At 45.0% G+C, this 17,748-nt stretch overlaps 1 protein-coding gene and 1 long non-coding RNA gene across 21 annotated transcripts in view; one reads left to right on the top strand and one right to left on the bottom strand.

The window, feature by feature from the left end:
- Positions 1-17,748, top strand: part of LRRTM4 (leucine rich repeat transmembrane neuronal 4) — a 284,146-nt gene that overhangs the window by 239,180 nt on the left and 27,218 nt on the right. The gene's annotated exons all lie outside the window — the stretch shown is intronic.
- On the bottom strand, positions 6,188-17,024 carry LOC106046271 (uncharacterized). The gene is made up of 3 exons (XR_001213164.3): positions 15,062-17,024; positions 9,288-9,423; positions 6,188-6,912 (listed from the first exon to the last, which is right to left on the bottom strand). It is a non-coding gene; the product is annotated as an uncharacterized lncRNA (long non-coding RNA).

Here is a 17,748-nt window from a genome sequence, read left to right as displayed (position 1 = left end):
ATACCCTAAAGCACCTGGAAGTTCTTCCTGCCCCCACCCCCTTGGGGCCGTTATTTGTCTTCCTAATTATCACTGTGGCTCCCAATGAAAATGGCTGGTACTGCTGCTCATTAATGAAAATAATTTCTTTAGCAATTATCAGAAATTTAGGCAGACAATCTGAAAAAAAAAAAAAAGGTACTGTAGTGCGAAGCAAAGCTTTTGCCTTTAGAAAATTCCCATGTGCAGGTCAAGTTCTTTGTAAATGCAAGGAAGTGCACTGAAGGTAAAGTAGCTGCACTCCTTTGAGGCAGAGACAAATTTAGCTCTCGTATTTAAAACCCAGACACCAAATTTTATTGATTGATATTGAAACTGTAAATTGAGCCTGACTTTAGCAGGTGTAAGTCTATGCAGCGCTGAGTGCTTCCATGGAGAGACAAGGTTTATATATGGCTGGGTACCTTGATTGAAGTCCTGCGACCTTTCATTAGTTTGTGGTGAAGTAATTTAAGTGCAGCACTGACAGCCCTGGACATTCAAACAACAGCCTCTGACCCCAGTCAAAATTCTGCAATACACTGATTTCTTTTGAGCTTTTGGAGCTCTTGAGGGTTTGCTTCACGGTCGCGTTTTGGGTGGAAGATTCAGGTGGGCGGTTGTGGTTGTCTTGTAATTTCATGACACCAGAAACTGAAGCGTTAAGAACATCCACAAATACCGTAAGACACAACAGAAGCACTGGAAGCAGACCAAGGTTTGGCACAGGTAGGGATGCTCTTACTCCCAGGAGTGTCCAACTACAGATGTTTTGGTCAATTTTTCATCACAGACCGCCCAAGGGTGCCGCTGGTTAGAGGGCAGACAGCTACCACGGGTCCTGGGTACCCGCTGCCTTAACAGGCTTGTAACGCATGAGTAAAGAGTGAGTAAAAGATTGTTTTCAGCTTGAGTCAGGCCCGTGGGATTTTGTTGTGACCAAGCAACTCGGTTTGACGTTTTGCTGTCAGCAAGAGTTTTCCAGAATGAGGGCTTGCAGTTTCACAGCCGTAAGAGGTGCTAATGATGGGCCAGTAGTTGTAATTACAGCCCTGCTACGGAGAGTAAAGGCAGACCCTTGCAAACAAGGGGGAAGCGTGACTTAGGAGCTAAGTCCGTGGTCTGAGACGTTGGCTTAGTTCCCAGCTCTGTCACGGGTTTTCTGTGTGACCTTGGGCAAGTTGTGTAATCTTCCTTTACCTGTGTGCTGTGTGTGGGAGTAACGATATCTCCCTGGGCAGAAGGACGGCTTTCCTGTTGCATTTTGATGCTGAAGTGTCTGGGATCACAGGTATTTCTCAAAATTCGGGACATTACTGTATATGTTGTTCCATTCTACACGTGTATGGAGCACTCGATAGGCGCACATCTATATAAATACAGATATAATCACACAAAAGCCTGCTGTATTCCTTTATTCAAACTGCAGTCCTGACAGATGTGTTCCCAGCAAGATTCCACCATATTCCACAGTTGAGCGGAGACCGTATGCTATTGAAACAAAAGAAGAAGATTAATTAGGCTGTCATCCTGTGAAATTGGGTTTGGAGATGGCAGGCACGCTCAGAAGCCTGCGTGGAGGTTGTCCATTTTTTTAATTATAGGAAGGGGGAGAAGGAGAGGAAGGGAGGCAGCCGGCGTGCCTGCTGGGCCGAGTGCCCGGCACCGCTAGGCCGCGGGCGGCGACGCTTCGGCCGTGCGGCCCCGCTACCCGAGGAGCACCCCCTGCACAGCACGGGCAGACACAGCACGCTGGAGTCGAACACGTAAACGGCATCTCTTTATGCTTCTGCAAGCGAATTTGCTTCTTTCTGGAAGTCATCGGGCCATTAAAACCTAAAGGTTGTTGCGTGGCAAGTCAGGCCCACGTCCTGTGTCTGGGGTCTCCACGAGTAGGGAAGGCTTGGCTTGCCTCACCGTCAAAGCTTGGAGCCAGGAAAAACAGGTGGGTGCAGAAAGAGAAAATGTGCTTTTAGGGAAGTGTCTGCAGTACCCGGGAGCCCCTGGGGCAAAGGGCCTGGTGCCAAACCCGGCTGAAAATGTGGGGAGCCGGGGCTGGCACGGCCTCTGTCGGGGTCTCTGGGTGATCTGACCCCGTGCATCCTCCTCGGGCGGCTCCGTGGCTTCCAGGCCTCGTGGAGAAGCTGGACGTGTGACTTGCCCCGAATGGCAGCCCGAGCGTGGGCTTCTTTCTCTCAGGGCTGAATTGCACTTGCAAGCAAGGGAAATTGTGGTATCAATTCATTAAAATTAGACAGTGTCTAGGCAGCAGACTGGAATGCCATTCCTCTGTCGACACAACAGCAACAGCCACCTGCAGTAGGGAAAATATCTTCCTGGGTGCTGTTTGAGACCTGTTGTATCCTTCTAAAGAGGCAGGAGATGAACGTTGTATTCAAATTCTTTCTAATTTAGTTTTGCTCTATTATCCCCTGCTCAGAATCGAGCACCTGGTTTATTCCTTTATTCCTTTAAAGAGAAGTGGGGGGGCTGCATTTGGGCATATTTCAACCCAGGTAATAATATTCTACCTCCCTCTCCTCTGCCTGCAGTTTCAATTGGAAAAGAAAACCTCATTGTGTGCTTTCAGCTGCTCGGGCGAGAGCTGCAGTATTTTCTGCTGGAGAGGAGGGCTTTGTGCTGGGGCACGTCTGCATGTGGTGCCTGTCCCCCTCCTCTGCAAAAAGAAAACCAGCTTCCAGACAGCTCCAGAACCGAGCTAACAGCGAGTCTTAGCTCATAGTGCGTGGGTGGAAGGCCGGCAGAGCAGCAGCACCTTAGCCAGGAATGGGAAATCTTACAAACGTGGCAGACCTCTGCTATCCATTGTAGTGTGGTGGCATAACCCCAGCCGTTACAGCCCTTGGTCAGCCACGGTGCACTGATTTTATTAAGGGATTGCACCGGGGCTGCAGCAAGGAACTAAACAGCTCACATCTCTCTCCCTGCAGAACACGCTGGTTGTTGATGCCCTAGAAGAAGGAGGAGAATGGACAGTAAATCCTCCTGTCTTCTTGCTGTGTTATAATATATACGAGTGACGGGATTTTGAAGTTTTTCCTGCTCTCTCTGATGTTCACTGCTCAGTTCTGCAGCTATACAACTGGAGCAGCAGGAGGCTGCGCTGCATTCCCAGGGGTCTGCAGGTATTCAGGATCCTCCAGGTCAGACCCTGTGGGCCCTACAATCCTGAACGCTGCTGAAGGATGTTGTTTGAGTTGCCAGCATCCCACTGCTTCTGTTGGGATCAAAGTGAGTTTAGCAGGTTGTGCTCAGCGTTGTGTCAGGAACCAGTTTGTGTGCCATTGCAAGGTGCAATCCCGTGCTGGCAAGTTCCTGGGAGTAAGTTCGAGTCCTTTGGCTCAGCAGTCTTTGGAAAAGGAAGACGTAGCTCAGCACCTCAAGTACCCGAATCAGCTCTCTGTTACAGCGCAGAAAAGAATTCCTTGTTTACGGAGCATTAAACACTTGCAAAGAGTGGCTAGGTTGATGGTTAGAAATATGTATCGTGTGACTTTTTTAAAGCGTGGCAAATCAAATGAACAGGAGTTGAAAAATCTTGATTCTAGGCCTCAGTGACTGCACAGTAGCTTACCTGAGCAACAGCATGTTTTTTCCAAAGATATAGTATCCTTCTCTGTCTTCAATATGGAATCCACACCCTTTCTTTAAAATATATTTCTGTGGTTTTCTTTCGTTGTTGTTTTGTCTTTTTTTTCCATTTTTCTCGCAAGCTGCACAATTCTGCCAAGTCTTTAGATTTTATCTCCAAACAGATGAACGTTTGCCCATTTATTAACTCTTCATACAGACCAACTTAGGAGAAGAGGAAAGGCATCGCTTAAAAGTATCGAAGCCACAGGCAGGAGAAATGAATGATTATTTTACTTCAAATTCAAGAGAAGGAGATGTAAGGAATAAGCTTTGTAACTAGGCATGAGAAAAGGGGGGGGGTCTGAAGGCAAATATATTCTATTTGATTGAGGCATACATTTTTGAAAAATAGTATCTCAAGGGTTCTTTGTAATGATGGGAGAAGGGCCTTTATTTCAAACACTCATTTGAGCGTGGGAGGGAACCTGCTCATTTCCTTTCCTCCAGATGTTGTGCCTGTTCGGGAGCTGAGTCACAAGGTCAGGTGTTGTAATTGGTGGGGAGTTTGCAGAGGAGCTTAAGGCATTTCATCTTCCTTCTTGCTGCAGCGCACTTTTTTTTTGTTAAATTGTGGTCTGATGTATTGTCTGGGAAAATTACATAATGTGAGAATGAATTTTATTATTACTGCTCGGAACTGTTTGTTATTCTTGAAAAGGATGTTATAGTCCATGTAAATGCTTTCAATTTGACATCCCACCCCAGGTGCTGGGGTTCCTCTAGCCTCCTGCAACTGGGAGGTGCTGCTCCCATCTGCAGGGGTTATAGCTCAGTGAACACCTTTGCTTGTCGTTTGGAAGCAATATATTCTTTATTATCCCTATGAAGAGATTCTCATGAATACTTCAGGAGACATTCATAAGTAGAGCTTTAATTATTTAAAACCGTTTTTCCCATTACTTACTTAAGGATGTTGCCTTTCATCCACCCAAGCTGAATTTATTGCAATGAATAATAATTTTCATTTCAATTAAGTTTTGTATGTACACATCTCTGAATCTTGTATCCATCTGTTTGCCATCTGCTGATTGGTTTGCTATTTCTACCAAGCTCTTTTTTTTTTAATTGTAGATGGTCATGTACTCATTACCAGTTTCATCATTCAACTCATCTCGGGGACAACACATAACTGTATCAGTCTATCAGTATAATCAGATTGCCAAGGCAGCTGAAATCATCGGGTTGATTTAATTCAGTTGGTTTTCTGAGCGTGTACTTCCTCGGAAGATGTTTGTACATTTTTTTTTTTAAAGGGACTGATTTTTGTGGACCAGAGGCACAATGTTAGGTTGGGAGTTTGCTCTTGATCAGCTGTAATTATGATAGTGCAGGAAGACATTCCTAGGACTCTGGCACAGTTCGTTTTGCAAGTCACTGTACAAATGCAAACCACCACCTCTGATACCTTACTGGAGACAACAGGTACTTACTAACGGGAGGACCTAGCACACTGTGGTGCCGAGCCGTACTGCCTCGGAGCTTGGTAATAACCTTGGCCAGAATTCATCTGATCCAGTAGTTGATGCCATTTGTTGTGCAGGAAGGGTCTGGCTCCATTTGATAAGGGTGGGGAGGGACACGTGAACCCATCCACTCTACTCAGGCATTATTTCCAGTTTCCTGGTCCCAGCATAGCTCCAAGGAAAAAGGCATTTATACCACACGTGCACAAACTCACCCCTTTTCCCTCTTGGACACCTTGCAGATAGGGTGAGGGATGAAATATCTCCAGAAAAAAAACAAACAACTTTATGGGTTATGAAAGTGAGTTTGGATGGGAGTTGAAGAGAGGGAGACGTGCTCTTCAAAACACCCAAAGAAAACAGGGAACTGCGAGCAGATTCAGTACACATTAAATCATTTTGCCTTCGCCACGGTGACAAGCACGGGCTTGGCGTTTCTCTTTTCACTGCTCAGACACCGTCCTGCCTGGGACCGCTTTGTGTAGCAGAGAATATGGTTCAGAGCTGACCTCGCACACTCCAGCCTGACATCACGTAACACCAAATGCTCAGGGCTCCCCCTGTCTCCTGCTCCGCTGAACATACATTTAAAAAAAAAAAAAAAAAAAAGCCTACACCAAAATGAACAGCTGCTGGGAGCTGAGACGAACTAATTAACTTGTAACAGGTGCTGCTGCTGCTTTCCATCCGATTGCGGTCCGGCAATCTGCTGCCCCGCTGCAAGCAGCGGAACCGGGGAAGGCCAGGAGGGAGAAAAAACCTTCCCTTGGAGCACTGTGGGCCTGCAGCAGCTGATACCGTGAGCGGTGTTTTCTGTGGCTGGGGATAACTTGCTCTTCGCTTCCGCCACCCGGAACGTCATTCAGCCAGGGGCAGCTGTCACGGCGATGGTTAGAGGAGAGGACTTGGGGAAAGGAGGGCTGAGGCAGCTGCCCCCGGTTTGCCACAGGTCCAAGTGGGTCACGGCCACTCAGTCCTCAGCACTCGACCCAAGACCCCAATTAGCATCAGGGCTCATTGTGCCAGGTGCTATACAAACACCTACAGAAAAGTAGTTAACCCGAGGTGTAACGCAGGAGGTTGTTCCAATGTCCTACATTGTTCCCCTGGAGTATTCTTAGGTGCCTATTTTAGAGAAGTCAGAGCTTTTGTGAAAAAAGCTCTTGAGCTTTTAGAAAGGCCACATTTACGTGGACTAGTATCTCATAATGTGGCTGAGAAATTCTAATGTAAGTTTTCCAAGTGTTCAGGAATACAAAGGTCCCTTTTCAAAGGTGATATAGGCAGTTAGTAGCCTCTCTCTTGAAAATCAGCCAAATAATAGTATTTTTTAAAAACCTCCCCCCCCCAGCCCGAACAATCTCAGGGGCTTTCATGCACCTAGGCACTCAGAATTTAAACTGAAGTTCGAGTGTTAGTCAGGTCTGACAACCAGGTTGAAGCTTTTAAGCCAGAGAGACACTTCTTGAAACGTTATCCCAATTTTGGCTCCCAGTAAATAAGTTGTTTTTAAGATGAAATCTTAACGATCACTATGGCTTTCTGTGGCTGCCTCTGATTTTTTTTTTTTTTTTTTTCCTCCCCAGCCATAAAGCCAAATTATACCAGGGTATATCCCGTGTAATTCCCTTCCTGACCTTATCTTATCTCTAGCTCTTAGCTGATGTGATTGAAAAACTCTGGCATTTCGTGACACAAATCCAAATACCGAGTGCTAAAGGCTTACACTGTTCTTCCAGCAGCAGGTCCAGTCACTCCAAAATGGTGCTCTCTCTTTCTGTGTAATAAAAAAGAAAAAATATATGTATATATTAGGTTGCACTTTGTCATGCTGTGCTGGAACACCAGTAAGGAATGTGGGCTAAGGTGAGGAGGAAGGGAAATTGCTTGGTTGTAACTGGATGCACGTGGGTATGGATGCACAATGGCATGTTAGGTTTGCAGCTACCTAAAATGCCACAACTGATCACTTAATTTATTGCTGTTTTCAGGGCTTCTTTTATACTTGTGGTCCAAAGTAGCTGTGAGTCTCGTGCCTGGCAGCAAACAGGGCTGCGATACATCGGAGTCGTTGAGGATGGAAGGGAGCAGTGGGATGGATCTGCAGAGGGACGAACCAGCTATTGAGGGGATTATGATTTATTTAATGCACTTGGGATTGCAACTCTCTGAAACGGCACTTTTAAAACCATTTTCAGTGTGACCTGGGAGAGTTCAAATGGCATAACATAAGCTGCTCGGACAGATTCTCCTCCAGCACTGAAGCATCTGTTGAAAGCTACTCAGGGCCTCAGATGAAATCCTCCTGTCTAGAGCAGTGCTGTCAGCGTCTGCAACTCCGGGTACAGACCTGTTTGCAGATTCACACCAATGTAACTGGGAGACAAATCTTCCCCGATGTATTTAATAGGAATGTTTCTGGGATAGAATTTACTTGGACTGAGTTCAATATAATTTTTGCTGGCATGACAACCTAAGATAGAGATGGCATGCCATAGGCAGGATTTAGTGCTTCATCTCTTTGTATTCACCTCACTCAGTAAGGCAGGAAATTTATTTACTATCCAGAGGCAGTTAACTGTCTTGCTAGTGCATTGTTTCAGCAGTCAAAAATGGCAATACATCTATATATCTATTTTTAAATGAATGACTTTCAATACCCAAGGAGAAGGATGAGAAACCCTTTTTCCTCTGGTATTGACAGAGAAATGAATTTCTTCACCAAGTTGAGTCCCTGACATAGATTCGATTATTTTTCTTGAAGAAGTTTTCTGGTGTGATTGTTACCTTTCCGCTGTGTATCCTGGAAGAAGAAATGTAAAAGAATTAAACGCTCTGTATGCCTTCTGTTAGCACGAGTGTTGCGTAGAGCCGCTCTCTGTCATTAGTAGCCCAAATATCACTGTCCCTTAATGGGAAAGATTGTTCCCACGTGCAAGATGTGAGGCTTCCGAGAGGAAATCCATTCCTGGGGGAAGACGAGGAGGGGCTGGGCAGCTAGTAAATGTCCCGATGGGATAACAGGGCTCACGGAGAGGGGGAAGGAAGAGCCCTTCTGCTCGCTAGCACAGCTCTGGGTTTGCTGTGGTGCTCTCTTTGCAGGCACAGTGACCTGGTAATCGAATCAGAGTCATGAAGGTTGTAAAAGGCCTTCAAGATCATCTGGTCCAACCATCACCCACCCTACTACCAATGACACCCACTAAACCATGTCCCGATGAACGCTTTCATCCCGCTTCATCGCTCTGGATGCAGTGGCACCCGCTAGACTCATCAGAGGCTTGAAATGAGAAAATAATTTCATGCAAAGAGGGGAATCGCCTTCCTTTCCTTTCTCCCTGGCAGGTGGGTAGAGCTCCTGGAGAAGCCATGGCCTGGAATTAGTTCCTCCACGTGCTTCGTCCCTCCAGCCCATCGCGGTCCTGTTCGCATCCCAGTGGCGAGGGCACAACTTGGCTGCGGCTTGGAGACCAACGCGCTTACGCTCCTCACACTCCCACAACTCTGCTTCAAGAGTCCCTGTGAGGCACAACGCTCACTTTCTCTGAAACCCAGTTTCAAATCCGTCACCTTGCTGACTCCATTTTATCGCTTCTTTCACCCGTCTGGCAGTGTCCCATTTCGGGGCTGCTCAAGTACAGTCCTAACTATATTGCTGCCTGCCACGCTGGGGCTGAAGGGGTTTAGATCTTACAGCAGTGTGAATACTGTATTAATTAATATATAAAAAATATAATTTAATATATAAAAATGAATGGGTTAATTAATTAAGCTCAATGGGGTATTTAGAGCAGAAAATGGGTATCATTGGGAGCTTTGCCTAGAGCTGTTGGTGCTTTGCATAGCAGTCAGCTATCTGTGCGTGCGATGTAGAGACAATAGATACCGCATCTCATTTCAACTAGTGTTCAGTGCTGATTGTCCACTTTGATTTTTGAAATAGAAACAAAGACAAAGGACAGAGAAGGGAAGGCAATTTCTTCAATATACAGGCAATTTCTACCGCATATGTTGTCGTCCCATCCCATCCCGCCCCTCTTCCCCATCCAGTACAAGCATTTCTGAGCCTTGGCAAGTACGGGGGGCCAAATATTTCTGAGTATTGGCAAGTACGCAGAGCCGAATGCCAAATATCTGAGCAAATCTCCTCACCTGACAAGTCTTCATTGTCTCACATTAACGATAACAACGTCAAATCCTTCCATTGATGTTCAGCTGCAGAAATCTTTCCTTTAAGTAACCAGCTGGGGGTCGGTGTGAATCGTCTTGGTAAAACACGGATAAATACCTGGGAAGGAAAGGCTCAAATTGTATTTGCAGCAAGCCCTGCCATATCTACACGTGGGCTGTGGCTCCAATAAAAGCCAAATAGCAGGTAAGTTTTTCAGCTTGAGAGGCATCATTTTTATTGCATTTGGAAAGGAAATGTTATTGGTGTGGCAGGTGCCCAAAATGATGAAGAATACAAATAAGAGGCTGTTGGAGAAGACAAGACAGGATTTTGATTTGAAACAGGTGCAGAAAGCATTGCTCAGGGGAACACTGGTGAACCCTGTACCCATTCCAAATGCCTCCGGACACAGTTTTAGCTTCTGTCGATCCTGGCATTTTCTCACACAGCCGAGGTGAAACTCAGCTCCTTGAAGAAAGACAGGCTTTTGGTCTTGGGGCTGGAAACATATGGGTTCCTGCCTCTTGGACACAGCTGATGCCTTGGGCACAACAGTTCCTTTCCCGAGACTCCTTTCGATTTGCATTTCCAGCATTTTCACAGCTACTCTCAATGCAAGCTAAAAGCGTTCTGAGTTTCTTGTCAGCCTAAAATATGCCACAACCCTTTGCATGAGCTAACGAGAAACAGCAGATGTGGTCAGGGAAAAGTTTAAGCTGGTGAGGATAACGTTCAAGTACAATGAAAAAGTCACTGTTTTAAGACATAAGAAACTTCTCTGGGACTGCTGAATCTTTTTCAGGTAGCTAATGTTTTTTATAAGATTTCTTTGAATTTTTATTCTGTTATTGGCAAAGCAAATCGAAGTATATTTTTCTTCAAGTCTACTGTGAAACAATGTAATAGAAATAAGATCTCTGAATTTTATTGAAGAAGAAATTAATCAAAACTGATACACTCCTGTGAACACCTTTGATTTTTGCAAAAACTGCTTTTCCAATAGAAAATGATCCTGGCTAAATGTTTAAATTCTCTCTCCTCGATGTTTTCTGAGATTTTTTTTTTTTCACTGGGTGCTCGAGGTTGCGAGCTGTGCAGTAGCAGTGGTCAGTCTCCGTACTCACAGTGGAAAGCATGCAGCTCCCAAAACGGCTGAGTTGTGGGATCGTGCGAGCAGCAAAGTTCACCGAGTCAGCAGAGAAATTGTGCCGGGTGATGGTGCCTCAGGGTCGATAGCAGCCAAGTTGAAGAAGTTTGAAAAGTCCTGTTCTGGAATTCAGCTTGGGACCTCGGTGAATATTAGCATTGATGGGCCACTCCCTGTAGTGAGGAAGGCTAAATAATCATGTTCCATAAAAGCATAATTAGCATTATATTTTATTTTATGAAGCATCTTTTCCGATCATTATGCTCAGAAGCGAACGCAGTTAATTTTGTGTGGTTTGTTCCATTTGACTGTACTTTATGTGTGATGTATCAGTACCCAGCTGGGTAATTTTCCAGTCCTGCTCTCCCAGCTTCAGAATAACTAAAACCACCATGCCTGATGAGGAAATTTTATTTGCTCCAACGCATTGTGTTAGATTTGCAGAGACTTCTACTCTTGCAAGAGAGGATGCAGGGCTGCAGTGCCCGAGGAAGAGATCCCGGAGCTGTGCTGAGACCACACAACCCTGCAGCGTGAAAAAAAGGAATTGTAAGAGCTCCACGGCAGGAAGGAAACGTGGCATCGTCCCAGCTCCTAGGTGCACCCTAGAAATCCTGGCATCACAAGGAAAAAGTAACAGCCAAAGCACACCTGCTTTTGTAGCACAGAGTCTGTAGTGGAACTTTGCATCCCGACCGTTATTAGTAGTTTATCCTCTGCTTTTCCGTCAGAGAGAACTTTTCCTCTCGTCACAATGTTTTACATCTCATTTCATATAGGGATCGCTCTTTCTTTCGCTGTAATCACAACCATGTGTTTATAGATTGTATTTATGTTGAAATTTCCATATCATATGTACTATATACCTTATATATAGTACACTGTATATATTTCTCTATACCATTGTATATATTTCTCTATACCACTTTTTCTTTATACCACAGCACTCATTTGTGGCCCTGCATTCATTCCAGCTAGATTATATGCCCTCGAGGGATTAAGCAATCAATTATCTTCGTGCATGCATTGTATATAATGCAAAAACATTCCTGGCCCAGCTGGACAAGGAGTAAGAAGGAGAAAACCTGGCTCATTTGCCTTTTAATAGTTTAATAGATGACTACATGCAAAGAGGCTTGTAATTTGCTGCTAATGCAGACAAACGGGATGTAAGAGAATCTGAAGCTGTGCTTCAAACCTTTCCCAGGAGACCCGCCTGCCTTGGTGAGGCTGGCTGCTTCCGAGTGCTTCCCAGAGGTTAGATCCTGCCCTTGACAAGTTTTAGAGTGTTTTTTGTTGTTGTTGTCGTTGTTTTGTTTTTGCAATTGTGAAATTTCAAAGGGCACAATTTGAGGGGGTTTTATTACCTGTGCCATGAATAACACGGATGCGTTTTGTCCCTGCTTATTGATTTTTTTTTTCCCTCTGTGAGGTCAAACATAGCAGATCAGGATGCGTTGTTAGACCAAATAAATTCCCTCTTTAATAAGGGAATTTATTAATGCACTATGACACTTAACATAGGGTAAAAAAGTAGGTTTTTCTCTCCAAAAATTCCTTCCCGAATATAACAGGGGACCTGCAGCAGCCAAGATTTTCCTTCCCCGTGTTGGATACTCGCAGCTTTCCTCTGCTCACCTAAAGTCCCAGGACAAATTGGTGGCAAAAATCAGGTTATTTTGCGCTAAAACTGTAGCGTACACACTCATTTTTAACAACTAAGACTGTGAAATGTGGGTTGGGTTTCCAGTTCTCTTGAACCAGAGTAATTCTGTAGACTTTGGAGCTGTGCAAGCCTCAGCCATCTAAGAATGTCCTCGTATTCTTGCTTGGGTTAGTTGGCAATTTTGAACAGTAGATATGTCTGTATTGATTTGCAGATGTGATGCCAGATGAGTTTAATTCTTGATTACCCCGTGCTGCTGTGTTTAATCCTGCACCGTGGTGAATGCGACTGCATAGCTTCGGGGATTATTAGAGCCATAAAAGCATTACTGGCTTTATGAGTTTTTCACTAATGCGAACGATAAGCACTTCCTACTTTTGAGCAATCAGGTGCTCTACTTCTGTGGAGTCATGTTTACATCATCTGTTGGTAAACTGTGGTTTCAAAAAAAATATCAACTGCTCTTTCTGCTCCACTGAAGCCCCGATTCCCCATGAAGTCTGAGAGACTTTTTCCTTTGTTTAAAAAAAATAAAGGCAAAATTAATTGGAAATGACAAGAGGAAAATGATCCAGCTGAATGCTTTGATAAGCAATCAAGGCTTAATAGATTAGAAAATATAATTAATTACTTAATTATACTCGAAGTGGTTGTTGTTGGTAGATTGTTCATTGAAAAGCCATTGTTGTATAGAAGGATATGCCTGTTGCATGAATAGCAGCCTCCAGGAAGCCTTTGCTGCTAGCAGGGACTCCTAATGAACAGCAGAGTTGTTCGAGTTGATGCGTACGGCTTCGTGCCTAGACCGCTCGTCTTCCAAAAGCTTTACAAGCATTCAGCTGTTATTTGCCCCGAGCACTTGCTGGAGCCTGATGCCAGTGACCACGGTACTTCTGGGGTTGCTGTCACTTGGATAGACCTGAAACTAAGGTCTTGGTTGCTTTAAATAGCGCACTTTTAGAACAGAAAGTTGCATTTCATGAATGCATGTGACTGTGTAGTGTATGGACAGCTTGGCTCGTCACCCAACCTTGCCAGATTTTGCAACAACTGGTGCTCAGGCTTTCCACGACCGTGCCTCCGAGCTCATTTTGCAGGTCAGGCTCCTCCACTGGGTGCCTGCACAGAAACCTCAAATGATGCTGTGAGCAAACTCTAAAGCTTTCCTCTCTCCATCCTGTAGAAAAAAAACCATGGAGGTAAATAATGAGTATGTGGGATGATGACTAAGAACGTGTAATCACAATGCTGGCTCTTCTCATTAGTGGATCCCAAAGCACTTCGCAAAAACTTGGCTGTGCCGGGAATCTCGGAGCAGAAGCGATGAATGAACCCAGCAAGCTGGGACCCGAGCCAGGTCTCCCGAGTCCCAGGCAGGAATCCTAGCTAGAGGTGCCATTGGAAACTGCTTCCTCAAAGCCCAGCAGGAAAGCAGAGACATTTAAATAGCAGCCTTAAAATGTGTTTATTTAAGGAAATACGTATTTCAGAGTGGTGTATTTTAAGGAAGAAACTAAGACCAGTATCCCTTTTTAAACTTCGAAGGTTATTTTATTCTTGAAACATTTTCCTTTCCTAGTCTATGCAAGACTGCCAAGGACATACAGAAGTTGCTGGAGAGCTGCTTTTTACCAGCAAATAAAAAATTAATGGGTTAATTTTTCGGCAGTGGCAAGTGAATTGGGGTCTTCAGTTACTGGCTGTACAGTAGGCGGACGATTGGCTGAAACAAAAACCTGTTTTCTGAAAAATTATAAATGTCTTTTATAAATGTCTCAACTTTTATAAATGTTTCAGCCCCTTTTAAAAATGTTCTCAGTTCCTGCAGAGGTTGTTGGTTTTTTGTTTTTACTGGTCTTTAATTTTATGCATCTTCTTCTAGCTCGCGAGGGCATTTGTAGTACTCGGGAGCAGATGAACGTAAGAGGGTTCACTTAATAGCGAGAGCTGTGCCTTCGCTCTTTTAAGTGCCGTTTAGCCAGACGCAGCAGCGAGCACGGATGGAGTGACACAGATGGAGCTGAGGTCCGCTGGGAGCAGCCCTCTCGCTTCCACATGCTGCAGCATCCCCGACAGCAGCCTGCAGAGCCGACTGCGAGGCCGGTGCGGCAGAGAGTGGCGGCAGCAGCCTGCAACGGCAAGGGAAAACGTGTCCCCGCGGTCCCTGTTTGACTTCCTCAGCTCCTACGGAGCCTGGGAGCAGAAGGGATTTATCTCTCCCCGGAGCCACCCACTCCTCGCAGGGCAGGAGCCTCGCGCCTTCCCGTGAACAGAATGAAATGAGCTCGCTAACAGATTGTCCGCCGCTTCTCCTGGTGCTCCGCACCGCGCTGCTCTTCGGCTGCTGCTGATTCACTCGGCAATGCTCCCCATAAGTTCAGGGCTCATGCTGCTTTCTTTAATTGTACTCGGGTTTTGTTCTTCTCGGGCACGTCTTCGCCATGTCTCTGCAAGTGTGTTATTCCCTAGTATCAGCGTAAACCTGAATGGAGAAACGCTTTCCCCGGGAGTTGGTCTGGGGAGGAGCAGCATTTTTTACATTTGTTGCCTTTGTAACATCACTGATCCGACAGTTGTTAAACAGGCATCAAAAATTTGATGACTCCTTTCAGTAGAAATGTCGTACTTTGACTCAGCTACTGAAAGAATCAAAGATGCAGAAGAGTTGAAGATAACAGCTTTCGTCTTTATCCGGCTGTTTATGCACTACAGAATATTCCTAGCGGGGTGTAAAGAAGAGTCTTCCCGTCACTCTGCTTTCAAGAACACAATCACAAATGGGATCATCTCAGGCAGAGATTTTGCTTACAGAGGAGCACCTGCACGCAGGATGCCGTACAACCGGGGCAGCCCTGAAGTGGAGACGGGAGCTTACCGTCCTGGTTGTGAATATACCCGAGGGAACAACTCCTGGGTGATGGGGGAAGGTCGTGGTTTCTTACCCCCGCCTTCGGTCTCCGTGGGGTGGCCCTGCCCCCTGTAAGACAGCCGCAGGGACCTTTGTTGTGCCGGGCCGGGAGCAGGCGATGACCAAGTCTAAGAGAGTTCCAGATTTAGGCAGAAATTCCGAAGCCAACGGCTTTGAGCAGAAAATCTGATTCAAAATGCCTTCTAATTTTCATGTAAATTCCTTGAGAGATCCGAAGGGTCTCAGTACTTGTCACATTCACACTCAAGGCACCGTGAGTTACGAATGGCATCCGTAATTTTTCTGTAGGTCATAATGGGTGATTGTGTTTTCCAGGAAATAAAAAGTAAAATTTCCCATCTATACATTAAAATGAACTAAAACTGGAGATACCTGGAAGCGTGCACTGCCAGATCAGCAGGGTTTTGCCTCACTCGTTTACACAGCATAATCTCTAGCCAAAGCTTTGTGCGGAGCAAGCTTTTATCACCGCACTAAGATGCTGTGGGTTGTATCTCCATCAAACTGAGTATGGGTAGCTGCAATTTGTGCGATTCCCTCCCTCCCCATTGCTTCGCAGGACATCGAGGACTGCCTTTTCTCTGAGCGTTGTTCAGCTGTGAGCTGGTGTTGCCATGTGGAAGAGACAGCAGAAAGTTTTACTGACAAAAATATAAGAAAAATACGGTGCCAGGGGGCTGCTGTGCTGGGATCTGAGTTGCAATGGTTCCTTCCTGCGGTGGGCAGGTCTCACAGTGGTATCAGCGCACGGGTTTCTAGCAGTGAGCATGCCTTTCCTTCCAGTCGCTGTCAGATACAAGTCTGCTTTTCCTTTCTCTGTGGGGCTATTGCTGGATGTGGCATATTGAAACTCAGTGCGGTATCCACGAATACCAATTTTTGGAAAGCCTTCAAAGTAATTCTGTTCCGCTTACAGAAAATTCAGCTCCATTGTTGTCTCAAATCCCAAAGCTCTTTCCAGGGCTGGCAGGGGGGCTGGAGTTACTTTGTTTTGTTCTTGACTTCAGATCAAGCCCTGGCCGCAGACGAGGAGGTTAGAGGAGAAGTAGAAGTCTTGCTCCCAAGTTCTGGACTCAGGGCCAGACAGAAGACAACCGTGGGCCAAAGGACAATGCTAATCTGGGGGAACAGACGTGGGAAGGGGCTCCAAGATGGTCATGGGGATGTAGAGGCTGAAGATAATTAAGGACAGCTGAGTGCTTTGGGTTCGGCGTGTGATTTGATAACATCAAAAGAACACAAGTTAATGGGGAGCAGATTTTTGTAGGAGGCAAACAGTTGGTGGAAATGAGCTAAACCCAGTAGGGTCAAACTTGCTTTTGAAGATAATAGCTTGGTTACTTGCAACTGTGCTCCAAACCCCCCGCAAACATCAGTTTGCTGTTCGATTCAGTGATATGCAGCAGTTAAAAATAGTTTAAGGTTCAAAATTACACGTTCTGTATTCAACTGCATGATTCTGTGTACAAAAACTTGGGTATGGTGATAATGCTGCTCGTACACACCAATCCCTTCATTATTCAGAGAACCTCCTATGTTAACACACAAATTATAAGGAAAGCTATATGGCATTCTGACATAGAAAACTGTTTTTAGGATGAGCAACCTTTCAACGGGCTTGTGCGTTTAATAAACAGCATTGAAAATCAGCTCTGTGAAACCAATATCATGTTACCATGGCAAAGAACAAAGAAATGAAATGAGGCTGGTTGTACTTAGTAAAAAGAGATTGTAGAGAAGTGGGGAACTTGACGGACCCCCTTTTTTTTGCAGCTTACATTTTTTCTTACCTTTAATACTGGATTTTTAGACATCACATTTTTGTGATGGAAATGTAGTATTGTTTACAGTTTTGCCTGCACAAATCAAAATCAACAGCATGGACCTCTCGTTAGTTATACCCAAATAAATAGGGAGTAAATCTACTGGCATCAAGGGAATTAGCATAACTAAACAGAGGATAAGCCTCATATCCTTACTTCTACCTGTGTGTTGCGAGAGCAATATGCATATATTTTGCATATTTATATGGAAACAGGCTTAATTATTTGTTTCTAGCTTCATAGATTCAGTAGAGGTGAAAGGATTTTAGGCTGCTGTTGCTGTTTCTAATGCAATTAAGTACCGATAAGTTATGATCAGATCCAAGCTAAATAGAACAACCTGGTTGAGAATTAAAAAAAAAAAAAAAAGAAAATGTTTGTGCTGAAGCTCTAAAACAGGCATTTCTGATGCTAGAGCAAATGGCTGTACATCCCCAAGCTGTTAACTTGGATTTGATAGAATCATTAAAGATGCTTCGTGTTCAAGGAAATTCCTGTTAAGCAAACATCTCTGGGGAAACGTCAGAGAGTTGCAGTTAACTTCAGACCGGTGTTAGAGCAGGGTTTGGTGCGCGGTTGCAATCATTGAGTTTACAGCCACAAAAGCAAGCCTGACCCTACGGGGCTTAGGTCTCTTACAGCCGCTGGTTGTCAGTGCCCCTCTTTTGTGAAGAAGTCTGCTTCTCATTACGTTTGGTTTCTCATTTGGTTTTGTCAGAAACAACAGGAGCCATCCTTCTAGCTAGAAAGGGTCCGGCTTCTCCTCCTGCAGCAGACTGTGCCACTCTACGGATTTGAAGAGCAGCGGGGCTGAATCTCATAAGAAGTTTTAAGAAACTAATCTAAGCTTCCTCCCTTCTGTAAGCACGTGAAACAT

The sequence above is a fragment of the Anser cygnoides genome, chromosome 26, assembly GCF_040182565.1.
Source record: "Anser cygnoides isolate HZ-2024a breed goose chromosome 26, Taihu_goose_T2T_genome, whole genome shotgun sequence".
Taxonomy (NCBI): domain Eukaryota; kingdom Metazoa; phylum Chordata; class Aves; order Anseriformes; family Anatidae; genus Anser; species Anser cygnoides.
Note: the sequence above shows the minus strand (reverse complement) of the source record. Positions and strands in the feature narration are given on the sequence as shown.